Below are 18,281 nucleotides of genomic sequence, written 5' to 3'. Positions count from 1 at the left end.
GTGTTTAAACCAGTCATTGAAATAAAGTTTATCGCAACTTTAAAGAACAAATCAAAACCAATTTGGTAGCATCAGACTCTGCAGCCTAATTCACTCGAACAACTAAGCACCACAAGCAAAGCAATAGATTGTTAGTGTTTTGTCCTAAACAGTTTTCTCTGTCCAGACACAACTTCTGTGAGCTGCTCTAGTGAGCAGGAGAGCACATTGAGTCTAACAGGTCCAATGAACAGAGAGACATGGTGGCTGCTCTCGGTCTAGCGGCTGGGGGGAGCATCTGTTCAGACTGGCAGACGTGTCAGGCATGCGGAGCTGCAGTTTCAATGCTGTCTTCTTCAGGCAGTGGATGATTCATTAACATAATTAGGGATCATTGTTTCTTCCTGCATGAGCTTAGACAGATGGTTTTAAATTTGGCCGGGGTATGGTCACGGTTACATAAACAGCAGCCTGTTCATGCATATCTTCCACAATGCTGTCTTTGGAGAGCCAGGGGCAAAGAGGAAGAAAGCTGCTGCGCCTAGAGTTTTGTTGCTCTATGATGTCACAGGGATTCCATTTGTGACTCCTCGTCCTTGGGAGCTGTCAAGAAAATGGGTTAATGCTGTGCATTCTGGGATTCAGAGTTTTTACAAGTCTCTTTTGTTTTCTGTGGGCAGTTCAGTCATTATTCAGCCAGCCCTTTATCTGATATATCAGGATGAAGCATGAAAGGGAGGTAAGAAATCAGGAGAGCCAAGCACTGGTTATGCTGGACAGAATGTGTATGAGCTTGTCTAGAGCCCTTTGGTGCTGGCGTTCTCAAAACTATAATGGCTTCCAGATTATTGGGTCCCTCTTAACTCCATTTGCAGAGATCATAAAAAACACAGTTGAAAAGTTTGCATTTGATTTTTATGCCACACTGTTGAAGGGCCCTCATGACTTTTTTCAGAACTTCAAAATGATCTTCTAATGTCTTAGCAAAGCACAGGACATCATCTAAGCACTCGTCTTCCAATGAGATTAGCCTCTGCTACATGCTCTTCTGACAGGTGGATGGTGCATTCAAAAGCCCAAAACTGTCAAGTGCCATGACCTCTCAGGTATTAAACATTGATGATAGGTTTTACTGTGATACAAAATTGAGAACCAGTTGTACCTAATAATTGTGTCAATAAGATTTTGAATACAAGGCAACAGATGGCTGTCTAGGACTGTCTTCTGGTTTTTTCAGGAGGTTGCTTTTATAAATCACATTATGATAGGCTACAGTCATATTTTACAGGTTAATTTGGACCTTTACCAAAATACTTTTGGTATATTTGGTAAATATGTTTGTTAAATCATCGGTTTGAGATTAACTTATTTTATAAAATAGTAAAAATAGTTTATTATTTTTTTAGGGTTGGTAAATTTTATCTTACCGCCCCTTAACATAGAATAGTCCCTGCTGTAGCCCTTATTTATGCAACAGTGTTTATGAGGGATAATTTGACCTACCTTCTGTGTCAGTGAAAAAGGGCGAAATACTGACCCTTCTCTCTGTGGTGAGTTACAGGGGTTTGACAATGAAACTGAAACACCTGTCATTTTAGTGTGGGAGGTTTCATGGCTAAATTGGACCAGCCTGGTAGCCAGTCTTCATTGATTGCACATTGCACCAGTAAGAGCAGAGTGTGAAGGTTCAATTAGCAGGGTAAGAGCACAGTTTTGCTCAAAATATTGAAATGCACACAACATTATGGGTGACATACCAGAGTTCAAGAGAGGACAAATTGTTGGTGGACGTCTTGCTGGCACATCTGTGACCAAGACAGCAAGTCTTTCTGATGTATCAAGAGCCACGGTATCCAGGGTAATGTCAGCATACCACCAAGAAGGACGAACCACATCCAACAGGATTAACTGTGGACGCAAGAGGAAGCTGTCTGAAAGGGATGTTTTATGTTTTTTATCCAAAAAACATAAAACTACGGCTGCCCAAATCACGGCAGAATTAAATGTGCACCTCAACTATCCTGTTTCCACCAGAACTGTCCGTCGGGAGCTCCACAGGGTCAATATGCCAAACGTCGGTTTCAGTGGTGCAAGGAGCGCAAATCTTGGGCTGTGGACAATGTGAAACATGTATTGTTCTCTGATGAGTCTACCTTTACTGTTTTCCCCACATCCGAGAGAGTTACGGTGTGGAGAAGCCCCAAAGAAGTGTACCACCCAGAATGTTGCATGCCCAGAGTGAAGCATGGGGGTGGATCAGTGATGGTTTGGGCTGCCATATCATGGCATTCCCTTGGCCCAATACTTGTGCTAGATCGGCGTGTCACTGCCAAGGACTACTGAACCATTCTTGTGGACCATGTGCATCCAATGGTTCAAACATTGTATCCTGAAGGTGGTGCCATGTATCAGGATGACAATGCACCAATACACACAGCAAGACTGGTGAAAGATTGGTTTGATGAACATGAAAGTGAAGTTGAACATCTCCCATGGCCTGCACAGTCACCAGATCTAAATATTATTGAGCCATTTTGGGGTGTTTTGGAGGAGCGAGTCAGGAAACGTTTTCCTCCACCAGTATCACGTAGTGACCTGGCCACTATCCTGCAAGAAAAATGGCTTAAAATCCCTCTGACCACTGTGCAGGACTTGTATATGTCATTCCCAAGACGGATTGACGCTGTATTGGCCGCAAAAGGAGGCCCTACACCATACTAATAAATTATTGTGGTCTAAAACCAGGTGTTTCAGTTTCATTGCCAAACCCCTGTATATGACTCACTGCCAGTCTATATCTTTCATAGACTGGCAGTGTTTAGTCACTGCCAGTCTATGAAAGCTACATTAGAGTGTGCTGTCTGGAAGCTATGTGTGATGAGCTGTTTGCACTGATCCAACACAATTATTTTTCCACACAGGAAACATAACTTCTGATCAACCAGAAGTTCCTTGTCTTCTTTTAAAAACAACACAACCCAGAGTCAAGGGGTTTGGTTTGGGCCGGCCAATTGCAGTGCGGTGAAGCAGAAACTGGTTACACTGGTGTCATGACCCACTGCAGTCCTGTTTGAGGGTCTGGGCTGTCTCTTTCCTGGACAGTGGAGTGAAGCATCACCACATGAACTGTGAGGAAAACTGTGGGGGGAGTGACTTCCCTTGTTCCCACGGTTTCCTTTTTTCTCATGGGACATTGAGGTGGGGGTATGTACTGCTTTTTAAATTTTTCTTCTTTGCAGTTTAGTTCATCACAATGGCTCAGTGTACTGGTGATTCTAGCCATTGTGCAGCATTGCATTGATATGTTGATCTGAGATTTCACATGGTAAAGTGTATTTCTAGGGTACCTTCTCCATTTAGATTTATTTTATTTAAGCTTTGTTTCTTTATTTTCTGGGAAGTTATATTTGAGGTTTTGCTTAATATTTAATTTAAAATTTATATATATTTTTCTCTTCACATTTTATACTTGATCTCATGAAATGTTCTTTTCCCCTTTTATCTTTTCCTTTTTTTTTATTGTTTTGCATAACTGCAGAAAAATAAAAAAAACATCTGTTTACTCATGATGGATTTTCCCACTGTTGACAGGGGGAGAGGTACAATTAGTTTTACCCCACTGCATTCACTTGGCAAGGGTAGAACAAGGTTGCTGACAGCCCCAGTTTCTTTCACGCCTAAACCAGTATTTGCTGATCTTAAAGAAAAATCTGTTGAAGGAGGTTCTGATGATATACCAAATCCTGAATCAGCCTCCGAACCCACATAAGAGAACCTTTAGGCAGAGACAGCAACGCAAATTGGGTTTTTGATTGGTTGTGAAGTGTTGCTTCTTGCATTAAGTCTCGCTTGGGCAGTGGAATGGGAAACAGTGCTGTTGGTTCTGCTAATAAAGTACTCTCAGAGCCTATGGAAGCAAATCGTTATCATATTTCAAATGAAAAAGCATTTTCAGAAATGCTTTTTCATTTTAAGAATGTGGCTGCATTGTTTGACTCATAAATGAAATTAGTAATCAATAATCCTATTTGCATTTTAATTTTCTTCTTCAAGACTGCTTATTCTTTCACTTAATTAAAATGAAAAAGAAAAATACTTTTGATTTATTTTTCAAAATATGCCCCAGCAAATAGATACCAAAATTCAATTTGAAATGTAAAATTTGAAAATGAAAAAGCATTTCCAGAAATGCTTTTTCATTTTAAGAAGGCGGCTGCATTATTTGACCCATAAATAAAATTAGTAATCAATCATCCTATTTGCATTTGCATTTTCTTCTTCACGACTGCACATTTTATGCCACAATCAAAAAGAAAACAAAGCAGACATTGCTTTTTCGTTTTCGTGGTCTGCCCGCAAAGTACTGCCCAGAACTCGAACTACCAGTTCTGCCTGCCACTGCCACAAATTGAGCTCGGCCCTGCTGCAATTCAATCAATTTCTCGGCACGTTTGCAATGTAATGCACTGCAGACGTGCACAGCGCCTCCCACCGAACAAGATGGGTAGCTCGGTCAGCAGGGAGCTGAGGAAGGGCGGCTGCTGACGTCACTCTTCTGCACCCGCAGCTCGGAATGCTTTTTCGTTTTCGAGTTCTGGGCAGTACTTTGTGGGCAGACCACGAAAACGAAAAAGCAATGTCTGCTTTGTTTTCTTTTTGATTATGGCATAAAATGTGCAGTCGTGAAGAAGAAAATGCAAATGCAAATAGGATGATTGATTACTAATTTTATTTATGGGTGAAATAACGCAGCCGCATTCTTAAAATGAAAAAGCATTTCTGGAAAGGCTTTTTCATTTTCAAATTTTACATTTCAAATTGAATTTTGGTATCTATTTGCTGGGGCATATTTTGAAAAATAAATCTCAAAAGTATTTTTCTTTTTCATTTTAATTAAGTGAAAGAATGAGCAGTCTTGAAGAAGAAAATTAACATGCAAATAGGATTATTGATAACTAATTTCATTTATGAGTCTAACAATGCAGCCACATTCTTAAAATGAAAAAGCATTTCTGAAAATGCTTTTTCATTTGAAATATGGTAACGATTTGCTTCCATAAGAGCCCTCTCTGTTGAATGTGACTGTGAAGTCTGATGTTAAAGAACCTGAGTGTTTAACATCAGGTTAAACACAGGGATGGCCGTGACACACAAAGTGTACAGAGGGCCTTCTGGTTGGGGTTTGGGCTGGTCAGCATGTTGAGGTGCATCCGGGTTATGGCATTCCTCCAATGCTTCCTCTTGCAGCTCTAGCCCCGGCCTGGTGCCAGGCTATGGTCGCAGTCGGGTGGATGGGGTGGTAGAATGCATCTTGTCGGGGGGTCGGGGTCTTTTGAGTATGGACGATGATGGCACTAGTCTGGACTGGTGTCTCGGACAGTCTGCCTGTCTCCACCCCCGGAGGGAAGGGGAACACCTCCTGGGTCCGGGGGCTGGTTGTCCCTACGGGGTATCGGCACCTGGACCTGGGAGTATAGAGTATATATGGGGAGTGTGAGTGAGTGTACGACGTCCATTGTTGTTTCTCTTTACGTTGGGTGTGTGGGTGTGAGTGTTTTTATGTGTACGCATGAAGGTGGGAATGTGTGATTGTGATTGTGTGTGCTTGTTTTTTGTGTCAGGTTGGGTCTTGGGCTGCTCCCTCTCCTGGATCAGTTTAGGCCCCCATCAAATGTGGGGCCTATTCCCTCCCGGCCACACTACCTGCCGGTGGTTGGTATCTCTGCCCGCCGGTGCACTTGTGGCTCTCAGTATCCGTGGCCTGGCTTTGGTGTGTGCTGGCTCACTCCCGGTGGCTGCTTGCTGGGGCCTGGATCCCTGGGCTCGGTTGGGCCTCTGCTTGGGGAGTGATATGTCCCGGGGTCTCAGGTCTCTGGGTCCATGGCTGGATCTGCTCGTGCGTAGATGGCTGCTGGTGGTGCCTGTTTGCTCATCCCTGCAGCTCCCTGGGGCTTCTGCACTGTGGCTGCTGGGTGGTTCCCCTGGGACTATCCCCTGCTCCTCTCTGGGGGGGTTACAGTGGTTCTCCTGGGGTTCCTGTGCTCTGCGGGACCCTTGGATGTCTGTGGTTCAGATCTCCTCCGTATCTGTCTCGGTCCAGGGGGGTGGCTCTGTGGCTCCTCACACTCACTATTGCATATTTTTATGGAGAAACCTTGTATACACATGTGTGCTCACACTCAGACCCACAGGTGTTTAGATTCAGGTGTTAACAGATACACAAATGTTCTATACTGAGCCTCATTTACCACTAAATACATCTTGCATTCATAAGTACCATGCACCTTTCGATGAAAAAGCTGGTAATACGAACATTTCTGCAGGTGTAGAAGCAAGCAGGATGTTATCTTGTATGCTCTTCATCCTTCTTTCTTTTCTCCATTCTATTCTCCTTCTATCCCCTTTTCCTTTTTGTCCCCCTTTCTCTCTTTCGTGCTTCTTTTTTTTCCTGTCCATTTCTGTCTCCGTGTCTGTAACAATTGAAATAATCCCAAAGCAGTTTCTAATAAAGTCTTTTTATGAATATCAAGCAGAGCTTTAAAGCAGTAGCTGTAATGCTCCACTTGTGAAAGTAAATCTGTTGGGCTTTTTCTTGGCACTCAGACAACAATTCTGAGTGCTACTCTGCCAGACAGGACACAGTAAAGAAAAAAGCTTCACAAGAAGACACAGACACTCTTCTAACTATTGGACTGTAATGTAGCCATGGGAAATCCTAACAGAGTTTTTCTTATTTCATAACACTGATAAACAAAGGCTCAACAAACTGACCTGAGAATCAATGCCTCTGTCTGACTGCCTCTAGATCTCTGTGCACATCTGACTTGATTTAGCCTAATGAAGCCATTATAAAACATGTTCATAAGCTTTTCATTCCTTTCTCATAGACATCTTTATCAAAACGCCTTCATATCATTGTGGTTTTTCTACTTGGCGTTTTGTATAACAAAAAAATGACCAAATGTCTGTAATTTTTCTGTTCTCTGCCATTTCAGCTGACCTGGTGGACTGACATTTGGACACACACACACCCAACAACAACAACGCAGACTGGAGATATTTTCATTAGCACACACCCACTACAAAACAAAACAAAACAAAACAAAACAAAAACTTATTGCATAATTAGTAAAAATATGCTTTTTTTCTCAAAGCAGCGGAACAATGTTTTGGATCAAATTTTTTGCCAATCAAAACTTAGCAATCATGGACTTAAAAATAAATGAGATATCTGTCAAACCAGACATTTAAATCATGTAATAACTACAAGGGTACAAAACATAATCAAAACTCTGACCTCAAACTGAAATTAAGAATACAAATACATTTCAAAATCTGGATCTCTTACAGGGAACAAATCTAAAATGTCAGTAAAATATGAATTAGGTTTATATCTGACAATAACTATGAGGGGTCAAAGTAACAAAAATTAACTTGATATGAATTGCAGGTGTAAAATACTGAACATGGTAAAATTGAGTGCCGTAAAGACATCTGATTAATATCGCCTCTGTGAAAATTAGAATCTGAATTTGGAGGTCATTAAATGATAACATGGTAAATATTAATGTTATAAATATTAAGGTTATCAAATGTAACGTTGCCTGTTTTCATTCACTGCCTTGATTTAAGCGCTCCACTTTTACCACTTCAGATTTATCATTAAGGGCCTGGTCTTCAAAGATAGCAAATAGCGGGTGCTAATTTGCATGTACCTTAAATAAATTGACCTTGCAATAAGTGGACATGTTGCGTGCGATTTTCAAAGATTGCGCGTGCAATGGATAACAGGTGCAGACCGCCCTATTTAAATTAGGAAATTGCTTGTGCTACTAGCTGGCTGCTACTGCCTGGAACAAGAGGAAAAGCAAACAGCTCCTCTGCTGTGTTGCTAGAAACATGCAGGGATTGTTACGCTGCATCATTATAAATGGTCCACTTGTTGATTTTTTCCTTCTGTTCCATTCGGCCCTTGCTTTTCTAGTTAACCTTTGTTGCGCTACTCACAGGAGGTTTGTCATCTGCCCTAACAAGATTACTTCTCTTATCTTGCTTGATGTAACTCACAACAAATTGGCCAATCAATATCAACAATATAAAAGACAAACATATCTGTTAATTAATTTGTCTCCCTTGATCTTTTAATTATTTTTGGAGACTCACCGAGTTCTGCTGTTTTTTGAGAGTATATGTTTGAAGAGTTCGGAGTTTATCATGAACAGACACAATATTTTAGCCTGAACTATAATATTAGCAGCATTAAAATAGATTTTTGTAGGATTTGGCAATCTGTATATTATAACTTTGCTAATTTTAAAACATAGCGTCACATAACTGTCCTGCAAAAAAGTTAAATTGGACATTTATGTACGTAAAAATTTTTTATTTTCCAATGATTTTACTGAATTCGTTTTGGTTGTTTTGCCAATATTTTAATTATATACAATGTGTTTGATTGTTTAAATTGTTTTTTGGTGACTCAAACAAATTTTTTACTGCATAAACAAAACCCTCCCCTGGCATATGTTCACATTTAAATAATGTAATCAAACTGATCCAGCTCCGATTGCCCTGCAATGACATAACATTACTGTCAATAATGCATGTGTTTAGTTTAGTGATAAGGATAAACACTGTCTTTGTCACCACATGGAAAAGCTGCCTTAAAATGAAGATGTTTCACCTGCTAAGAAGTGATTTTAGCATCCAGTTTGCAAATGAAGGATTTAATCTGCCTTACAATGTCTTTAGTTATTTCCTATTAATTATATTATCAACATCATGGGTCATTAGCATGATGTGCGATTACAGGCTGTGCGCGCTTGATCCGTAATGTGGGGATTTCGCCATGATCAGGTTTGTGCATGTTTAGCAGATGATTACTGACAGCGATGCCATTGTAAGGATAATGATTATTGATTCATTAATATTTATCAAAAATTATAATTAAAAATTATTATTCAGGAAAATATTTTCTTTACTTACCAATAGAAATCAGAGATGTCCTCTGGTGTTGATTATGGGCTCAAAGGTCTTTAATAATTATAATTAGCTATTCATCGTTAATAATTGATAAATTATTAACCAAAACCAGTAAATGTCACTGTTTATTCAACTGCTTCACCGAAGGTGGGGGAACTTCGACCTTGTTTTGACAGATAAATCACTCTTACACGAAATAAACACAAACACTTCTCTTAATTAAATATATGAAGATTTATTGAAGCCAAATAATTCTGATATACCATTATTCTGGTCCAAAAACCTTCACCTAACTAAGAAGAACTATGCTACACAAAGGGGATAAAAATGACTACCTAACAATAATAATAAAATAAAAATATATGCGCATTGAGTGTCATTGAAGATCAAACCAACAGTTTTATGGACACAATGTGTAATTTGGGTTAAATGGATAGAGAAGCCCTCCTGGTGTGCTGATGTCTCGATGGCGGCGATCAGCTGTTAAAACAGTGAGGCCACGCCCCTTTAGCCGTACAGCTGATTGCCCCAAATCTCAAACAAAGAGTCATACAACTCTGAGGCGGGAACTCAGTGGAAAAACTCCAGTAATAAAACTGGAAGAAAGGAGTGGTCAGCCGAGGCACAGACTGCAGCTGCTTTGTATGAAAAACTTTTAAAAGTCGAACTTCTAACTCCTGGCTGATTTGGGATCAGCCAGACAAAACATGTACGCGCACAATTCAGCAGCGCTTGCACAGCAAAACAAAACACAGCTGAGCATGAAACACTTCAATCAGTATTGCATGCAACAAGTTGATACCTTGGATTAACTACTGGTGATGCTATATGAACTATGCCTCATCCTGCCCAGACATCTAAATGCACCTATCAGGTTTAATATAAAAAAGAACAAAATTATTTTGATGTTGATTTCTTCCCTCCACTGGTTGAGGATGGGTCAGGTCTGAAGAAAAACACCTCAAGAAAAAAAACCGGTAAACTTCTCCTCCGTCCAGGAGGGGAAATATGAAGAACCGTTTAGTCGACTGAATCAACCAGGAGGAAACTCATCTCCTTGGAAATAAAACCTCTGTGGGTTTTTGACCTGTGCCGGGTGTCGGCGTGGTCTTCGATCGGTATATGAATCCTCTGACCTTCTTGTGTAAGACAGAATTCCAGCTTTTAAGCTCTTTCGGGAATGGCCTTGTGGAGCAAAAATTTGCCTGCAAGCTTTTGTCTCTCCAGATATGCGCCTCCGTTGCATCGTCCCGTGAGACACGCAGGAAATGGCAACGAAAGTTTATTTTCTGCGGGTTTTATAATCCCGGGTGACGTCAGAGGTGCAATGTCTGTTGAGCTGCGCACGTTCCACTGTGCGACCAAAATGGATGACTCCAACACTATGCTGGAATGAAGTTGAATGAAGTGTTGCAAGGAGTTTTACCATAGGAGAAATATCACAGCTTCTGTTTGAGATTGGCTCCAAATCAGAGCTTAGATAATCCTACATAGGATCCTTTATTATCGTCTATTTTTTATATTTTTATTTTTGAAAATCCAAAACTGTTGGCACATGTACATAAGATTCTCTCCCTGTCATCTGTCATTCTATCTACGCCAGTTAGCACCTGCATTTCAAATGTGCTAAATCAACCTGCAAAAATGGCACCTGCAAACCGTTTCATGCTTTGAAAATTGTATTGCAGGTGGTAAGGGATGACATTTGCATATCCTCCTCCCATGAATTTGTGCGTTTGGATCATTATCATATGTTTTGCATATTCATGAAGGCACGAGCTAAATAGTTTGTGCCCGCAGTTGCGTTTATCACCTCGTTTGTAGATTGCTGACGCAAATAGGTTTGCATGCGGTTTTGTACACGCAAATCTTTTGAAGATCAGGATCTAAGTGTATTAAATTTAACGTTACCTGTTTTCATTCACTGCCTTGATTTTAGCACCCCTGTTTTTACCACTTCAGTTTTATCATTCATCGCCCTCGCAATGTAATTTTTGTTACTTCAAGTAGATCGGAATACGGCAGCAGCCCTGTTGTGGTGGAGTTTTGTAGTCCTTGACCCACAATTTCCCATGATCCACTGCAAGTCAAGCTCGGGCAACAATTGCGGATATTGGTGGCAAACATTGTGTAGAAATTTAAATAATATGCTTTCTGTGACCCCAAATAAACATTTGAGATGTTTTTAGGCAAGAATGTAGGTTTGTTGAACTTCAAATATCTACTCGGTTTATTAAGATTCCACTAAGTGCCAGCTGTTCTGGCAGCTCTCTGACCGAGCAGTGTTCCCTCCCTCTTCCGGAGAAGGCGCCTGATTCCCGGCTCATCGTGCTGAACCTACCGCTGGGTTTAACTACTGGGTAGAACCCACATTTGTCATTGTCTTTTTCTTGTTTCCCTGTAAATAAACCTTTTGTTTGTACAGTGCCTTGCGAAAGTATTCGGCCCCCTTAAACTTTTCAACCTCTTGCCACATTTCAGGCTTTTTTTGTGAAGAATCAACAACAACTGGGACACAATCGTGAAGTGGAATGAAATTTATTGGATATGTCAAACTTTTTTAACAAATAAAAAACTGAAAAGTGGGGTGTGCAATATTATTCGGCCCCTTTACTTTCTGTGCAGCAAACTCACTCCAGAAGTTCAGTGAGGATCTCTGAATGATCCAATGTTGTCCCAAATGACTGATGATGATAAACAGAATCCACCTGTGTGTAATCAAGTCTCCGTATAATTGCACCTGCTCTGTGATAGTCTCAGGGTTCTGTTCAAAGCGCAGAGAGCATCATGAAGACCAAGGAACACACCAGGCAGGTCCGAGATACTGTTGTGGAGAAGCTTAAAGCCGGAATTGGATACAAAAAGATTTCCCAAACTTTAAACATCCCAAGGAGCACTGTGCAAGCAATCATATTGAAATGGAAGGAGTATCAGACCACTGCAAATCTACCAAGACCCGCCCGTCCCTCTAAAATGTCATCTCGAACAAGGAGAAGACTGATCAGAGATGCAGCCAAGAGGCCCATGATCACTCTGGATGATCTACAGCTGAGGTGGGAGAGTCTGTCCATAGGACAACAATCAGTCATACACTGCACAAATCTGGCCTTTATCGAAGAGTGGCAAGAAGAAAGCCATTTCTCAAAGATATCCAAAAAAAGTCTCGTTTAAAGTTTGCCACAAGGGACCTGGGAGACACACCAAACATGTGTAAGAAGGTGCTCTGGTCAGATGAAACCAAAATCGAACTGTTTGGCCACAATGCAAAACGATTTGTTTGGCATAAAAGCAACACAGTTCATCACCCTGAACACACCATCCCCACTGTCAAACATGGTGGTGGCAGCATCATGGTTTGGGCCTGCTTTTCATCAGCAGGGACAGGGAAGATGGTCAAATTGATGGGAAGATGGATGGGGCCAAATACAGGACCATTCTGGAAGAAAACCTGCATATTTGCAAGAGACCTGAGACTGAGACGGAGATTTATCTTCCAACAAGACAATGATCCAAAACATAAAGCCAAATCTACAATGGAATGGTTCACAAATAAACGTATCCAGGTGTTGGAATGGCTAAGTCAAAGTCCAGACCTGAATACAATCGAGAATCTATGGAAAGAGCTGAAGACTGCTGTTCACGAACGTTCTCCATCCAACCTCACTGAGCTCGAGCTGTTTTGCAAGGAAGAATGGGCAAGAATTTCAGTCTCTCAATGTGCAAATCTGACAGAGACATACCCCAAGTGACTTGCAGCTGTAATTGCAGCAAAGGGTGGCCCTACAAAGTATTAACCCAAGGGGGCCGAATAATATTGCATGCCCCACTTTTCAGTTTTTTATTTGTTAAAAAAGTTTGACACATCCAATAAATTTCATTCCACTTCACGATTGTGTCTCACTTGTTGTTGATTTTTCACAAAAATTACATCTTTATGTTTGAAGCCTGAAATGTGGCAAGAGGTTGAAAAGTTCAAGGGGGCCGAGTACTTTCGCAAGGCACTGTATATTGGACTCTTTTGAATAACAGGCTACTGCCTAAACCACAAACCCATGGTGTGCATCAGTGATTATTTGAGTTAAGTCCTTAGTTTGGTTGTTTTGTTTCCTTTGACAAATAGTCACCACATAGTCTGAAAATAATTCTACAGCATCCCACTTATATTGGTAGTTTTTGATAGCGTTGTATGCCAAGTTCTGGACCCTAAAGAACGTCCAGCAAATCGTTTATTGTCCCATTCCCATATAAGGGTGAGCAATATCACTGCCTACTTCTGAAAATGCTTGGGAATGGCGATGGACTACAAGTACTTTGCTGGCAAGTACTTGGCAAGTTTTTACGGCACTCAATTTTACCATGTTCAGTATTTTACACCTTCAATTCAGTTCAAGTTAATTTGTGTTACTTTGACCCCTCATAAACAACATCCTGACAGAGGTTTTTGAAAAATCTGTCCTCTCAGTCGGAATCTCTTTTCCCTCCTCGCTCTCTTCTCATTTGTCCCGACAGTGCTGCTATTTACCTACTCATTTCAGCTTGTTAACCATCATAAGCTAGGCTAATTGCTTAGGTAGCAAGCTGATAGGAGAGGCTGGTTTTGGACAAAGCAGGAGAAATATCACTTTTTATTATATAACAACAAGTGAACAAGTGATGTGGTAAATGTCTTACTGGCTTTTACACATTGGTGCAGTTTTCTCATCAAGCGTGTCTGATCCGCTCTAAAAATGGAGTTGCCGAGAGTAGCAGCTGGTTGCCCCTCCCTTGGAAACAGCATGTGCATGTGGACCAAACCACTTTGTGGGATAGGGGTGTCGTGAACTTTTAATAATTAGGAAACTTTTTTTTACGTACTATCTAACTTGGATCACTTTAGCCAGGCTTTTATTAAATATTAAATATTTATATTATCATTTAAAAAATGTTTTTGTATTTTCCATGCCAGACATGAACACAGAATTGTACGCACAAAAGCGTAATGATGTCAGTAGCCGCTGGTACCATCAACAAAGCATGGCTGATAGAAAGTGCTCGAAAGTATGGCTTTTTATCTGCCTTTGATTCAATATTTTATTGTCTGTTTGTATATAGTTCATTGGTCTGACTCATTGAGTGTGTTGACTGAAATATGTCTAACTTCAAGTTGAATTATTTTTGTTAATAAATTCTTGTATTTTAATAAATTGTGTGAATTTATTCCATGTGTGTGCAGAGGTTTGCTGTTCAGTAATGCCAGAGCTTGACTCACCCTTTTCTCTATTGTTCTAATACCACCACCTTATTGGGCTGGTATTCACAGGACAACCCTAAAGAGACTGCATTGTTATTTAAATAAAATATAAAAATTTATAGAATATAATCATAATAATAATGACAAAACCTTTTATTTCTTAAGCACTGATATTTTTTCCACCTCTAATATGTCCCTCTTGTATTTTTCTGCCCAACAGATTTCCCTGAGCCCATTTATCTCTTTTTCTTTTTTACAGAACTCTGTCTGTATTGTCTTTTCCTTTTCAACATGCTCTTGGAAACGTAAATACGAACAGGACGGGACTGAGACAGAGGGGGCGGTCTTTGGAACAGCGTCACTGCCTCAGCTTCTCTTCTACTGGATGAGGCCAAGCCTCTAGGAAGTAGCTGCTGAGCCTCATTATGGCTGCATGGTTCTGAAAAGGAGCTTACAAAACAACTAACTTCTGTCATGTTGATAAAGAAGTCAGGAGCGTTGTGGATTTGAAATCGCTGTTAGTCAGGATAGTTTAGTATTAGTTTAGTTTAGTATTTCCTGTTGACTTTAACTGAGTAAAGGGGTTTGCCGAGGTACTAAGAGGCATTCAAGTTGATGGACTCACTTTCAAAATAAAAGCATGGGTCAATGATTGACTGTTTTCACAATCTGACCAGAGGAAACATACTACAAGAACTTCAACGTTAAATTATCATCTTTAAACATTTACAACACTTTCTGAAAAATTTTAAGTTATACATTTTTCAACCCCTCCTTGAACCGCCACCTTAACATGGTGTAGGGGTTTGAGTGCTCGAATGATCCTAGAGGCTATGTTGTCTGGGGCTTAAATGCCCCTGGCAAGGTTTCCCATGGCAAACAGGCTCTGAGTGACGGGTCAGACAAAGAATCGGTTCAAGACACCTTCATGAGGACCATTCAATCGAGGTACGTGATGTCGCCTGGTATGGTGGAGCCGGGGTTCCACCCTGGAGCCAGATCGCATGGTGGCCGGGTTGCTCCTCGCGGGACCTGGCTGGGCCAAGTTTGGACAAGAGACACAAGGCCATCCCCCAGTGGGCCCACCACCTGCAGGGGGATCCATGAGGGACCGGTGCAAAGAGGATTGGGCAGCAGACGAAGATGGAGACTGCGGCACGATCTCTGGATGCTTAGGCTGGCTCTAGGGACGTGGAATGTCACCTTGCTGGGGGGGAACGAGCCTAAGCTTGTGCGGGAGGTCGAGAAATATTGACTAGAAATAGTCGGGCTCACCTCCATGCACAGCGTGGGCTCTGGAACCCATCTCCTTGAGAGCAGAATAGGCAGCAGGCTGGGGTGGGTTTGCTTGTTGCCCCCCACCTCAGCCATCTCGTGTTGGGTTTAGCCCAATGGATGAGAGGGTCGCATTCCTGGGCCTTCGGGTTGGGGACAGGTCTCTGACTTTCGTTTCGGCATACGGGCCGAGCGGTAGTGCGGAGTACCCGGCCTTCTTGGCATCCCTGTCAGGGGTGCTGCATAGTGCCCCTCCTGGGGACTCCATTATTCTGCTGGTGGACTTCAACACCCACACGGGAAATGACAGTGACACTTGGAGAGGTGTTATCGGGAAGAATGGCCTCCCCTATCTCAATCCGAGTGGTGTTTCTTTATTTGACTTCTGTGCTAGTCACAGATTGTCCATAATGAGCACTATGTTCAAGCATAAGGGTGTTCATCAGTGCAGGACACCCTTGGCAGGAGGCCGATGATCGACTTTGTTATTGTGTTGAATGATGAGCTAGCAGGAGTGATGATGTAGAAGGTAAGGTCATATTCTACGTGCAAAAGGAATGGAGTCCTTCAAGGACAGAGTGGACAAAAGAAGCAACAAAGAGGCTTCTGAAGACATGGCACAAGTTGACAGTGAAGAAAGGTTTACTGTATCAAGTCTTGAAGAACCCCATCACAAAAGTGAAAACAAACCTGTACGTTGTTCTACTTACCCTACATTCTGTGGTATTAAAGTGTGTCAATGATGAAGGCCAATATAGCAAATATTTCACTGGCCTGGTATGACTAATGTTGCGGCAGAGTATGTGCGATGCTGTTGACGATCTGTACTTAGCAAGTCGTCTGAGCCAGAGGCTAGAGCACCTTTAGAGGACTTTAAAACATCAGAGTCTTTTGAGGTGGTGTAAACTGACTTTTCTTTGGCGGACTATTGTGCAAACAAATCTGTGGTCACTATCCACTTGTGGTCACTGTCCAATTAACAAAGATGGCACATGCCTTTCTATACCTCAACCAGTCTACCAAAGCAGTGGCACACCAACTGTGGCATAACTACTTCTGCATCTATTGGTTTCACGCTAATTAGGGAGCCAATTTCAAGAGTGTGCTCATTGCTGAGCTGTTAAGTGTAGCAGGTCTCCTGAAGTCCTACATGACACCATACAATACAGAAGAAAATGGTTCCTGTGAAAGGATGAACCGCACTTTGGGCAATATGATTCATGCATTACCCCCTAGACTAGAGCTAAGTAAAAGTGATATAGTGCACTGTTTGCATACAACTGTAGTGTCCATGAGACAAATGGCTATGCCCCATTTCTGCTAATGTTTTGCAGAGTGCCAAGACTCCCAGTTGATGAAATCTGTGGCTCAGTCATTGACGACCATAAAATTGCAGAATTTGACTGGTTTGTCCAGACACTAAGGAAAGGTCTCAGAATGATGTCAGGACCACCCAGAGTCTGGGAAGCCAAATATGCCATGGTTCAATAAACTTGAAAAGTCACAAAATTGATATTTATACATGAAAAAAAAAAACCCTCAAATGAATTAATCTATATTTATCTTAAATAAAAAAAATATGAAAATTATTTTTATTTTAATATTTAGTTGTTATTTGAGAATATGGACATGTGCTCTCTCCACCTTACAAATAAAATCACTCAGTGGGGTTAACACTATTATAGTTAGTTGATTACTCTGCAGCTGAGTTGCTGTGCAGGATAAACAAGCAGATGTTAGGGTTTTTCTGTAGTAAGACATAGCAGCAGTAAAATATGATTTTACTATATATTTAAATCAAGTTTTAATTATATTTCCGTATTTAATTATTTTATCGGGTAATAAAGTTAGACCTTTAAAATATATCAAAAATAATTTTTAAAGATGTATTTGATATATAAATTAAATTGTGTCACGGTTAAGTTTCTATGGCAATATTATCTATCTATCTACTATCAACCTGTTCTAAGGCAGAAGACTAAAATTCCTGAAGTATGGAACTGAAAGAAAAGAGGACAGTAAGGTAAAATATGGTAAAAGTAGTTAGAATGCAGTATTAATCATATCTTGAAAAACTAATATTAATTAACTTTCTATTACAGGTCCTTCTCAAAATATTAGCATATTGTGATAAAGTTCATTATTTTCCATAATGTCATGATGAAAATTTAACATTCATATATTTTAGATTCATTGCACACTAACTGAAATATTTCAGGTCTTTTATTGTCTTAATACGGATGATTTTGGCATACAGCTCATGAAAACCCAAAATTCCTATCTCACAAAATTAGCATATCATTAAAAGGGTCTCTAAACGAGCTATGAACCTAATCATTTGAATCAACGAGTTAACTCTAAACACCTGCAAAAGATTCCTGAGGCCTTTAAAACTCCCAGCCTGGTTCATCACTCAAAACCCCAATCATGGGTAAGACTGCTGACCTGACTGCTGTCCAGAAGGCTACTATTGACATCCTCAAGCAAGAGGGTAAGACAGAGAAAGACATTTCTGAACGAATAGGCTGTTCCCAGAGTGCTGTATCAAGGCACCTCAGTGGGAAGTCTGTGGGAAGGAAAAAGTGTGGCAGAAAACGCTGCAAAACGAGAAGAGGTGACCGGACCCTGAGGAAGATTGTGGAGAAGGGCCGATTCCAGACCTTGGGGGACCTGCAGAAGCAGTGGACTGAGTCTGGAGTAGAAACATCCAGAGCCACCGTGCACAGGCGTGTGCAGGAAATGGGCTACAGGTGCCGCATTCCCCAGGTTAAGCCACTTTTGAACCAGAAACAGCGGCAGAAGCGCCGGACCTGGG

The sequence above is a fragment of the Girardinichthys multiradiatus genome, chromosome 2 (genome assembly GCF_021462225.1).
Source record: "Girardinichthys multiradiatus isolate DD_20200921_A chromosome 2, DD_fGirMul_XY1, whole genome shotgun sequence".
NCBI lineage: Eukaryota > Metazoa > Chordata > Actinopteri > Cyprinodontiformes > Goodeidae > Girardinichthys > Girardinichthys multiradiatus.
Note: the sequence above shows the minus strand (reverse complement) of the source record.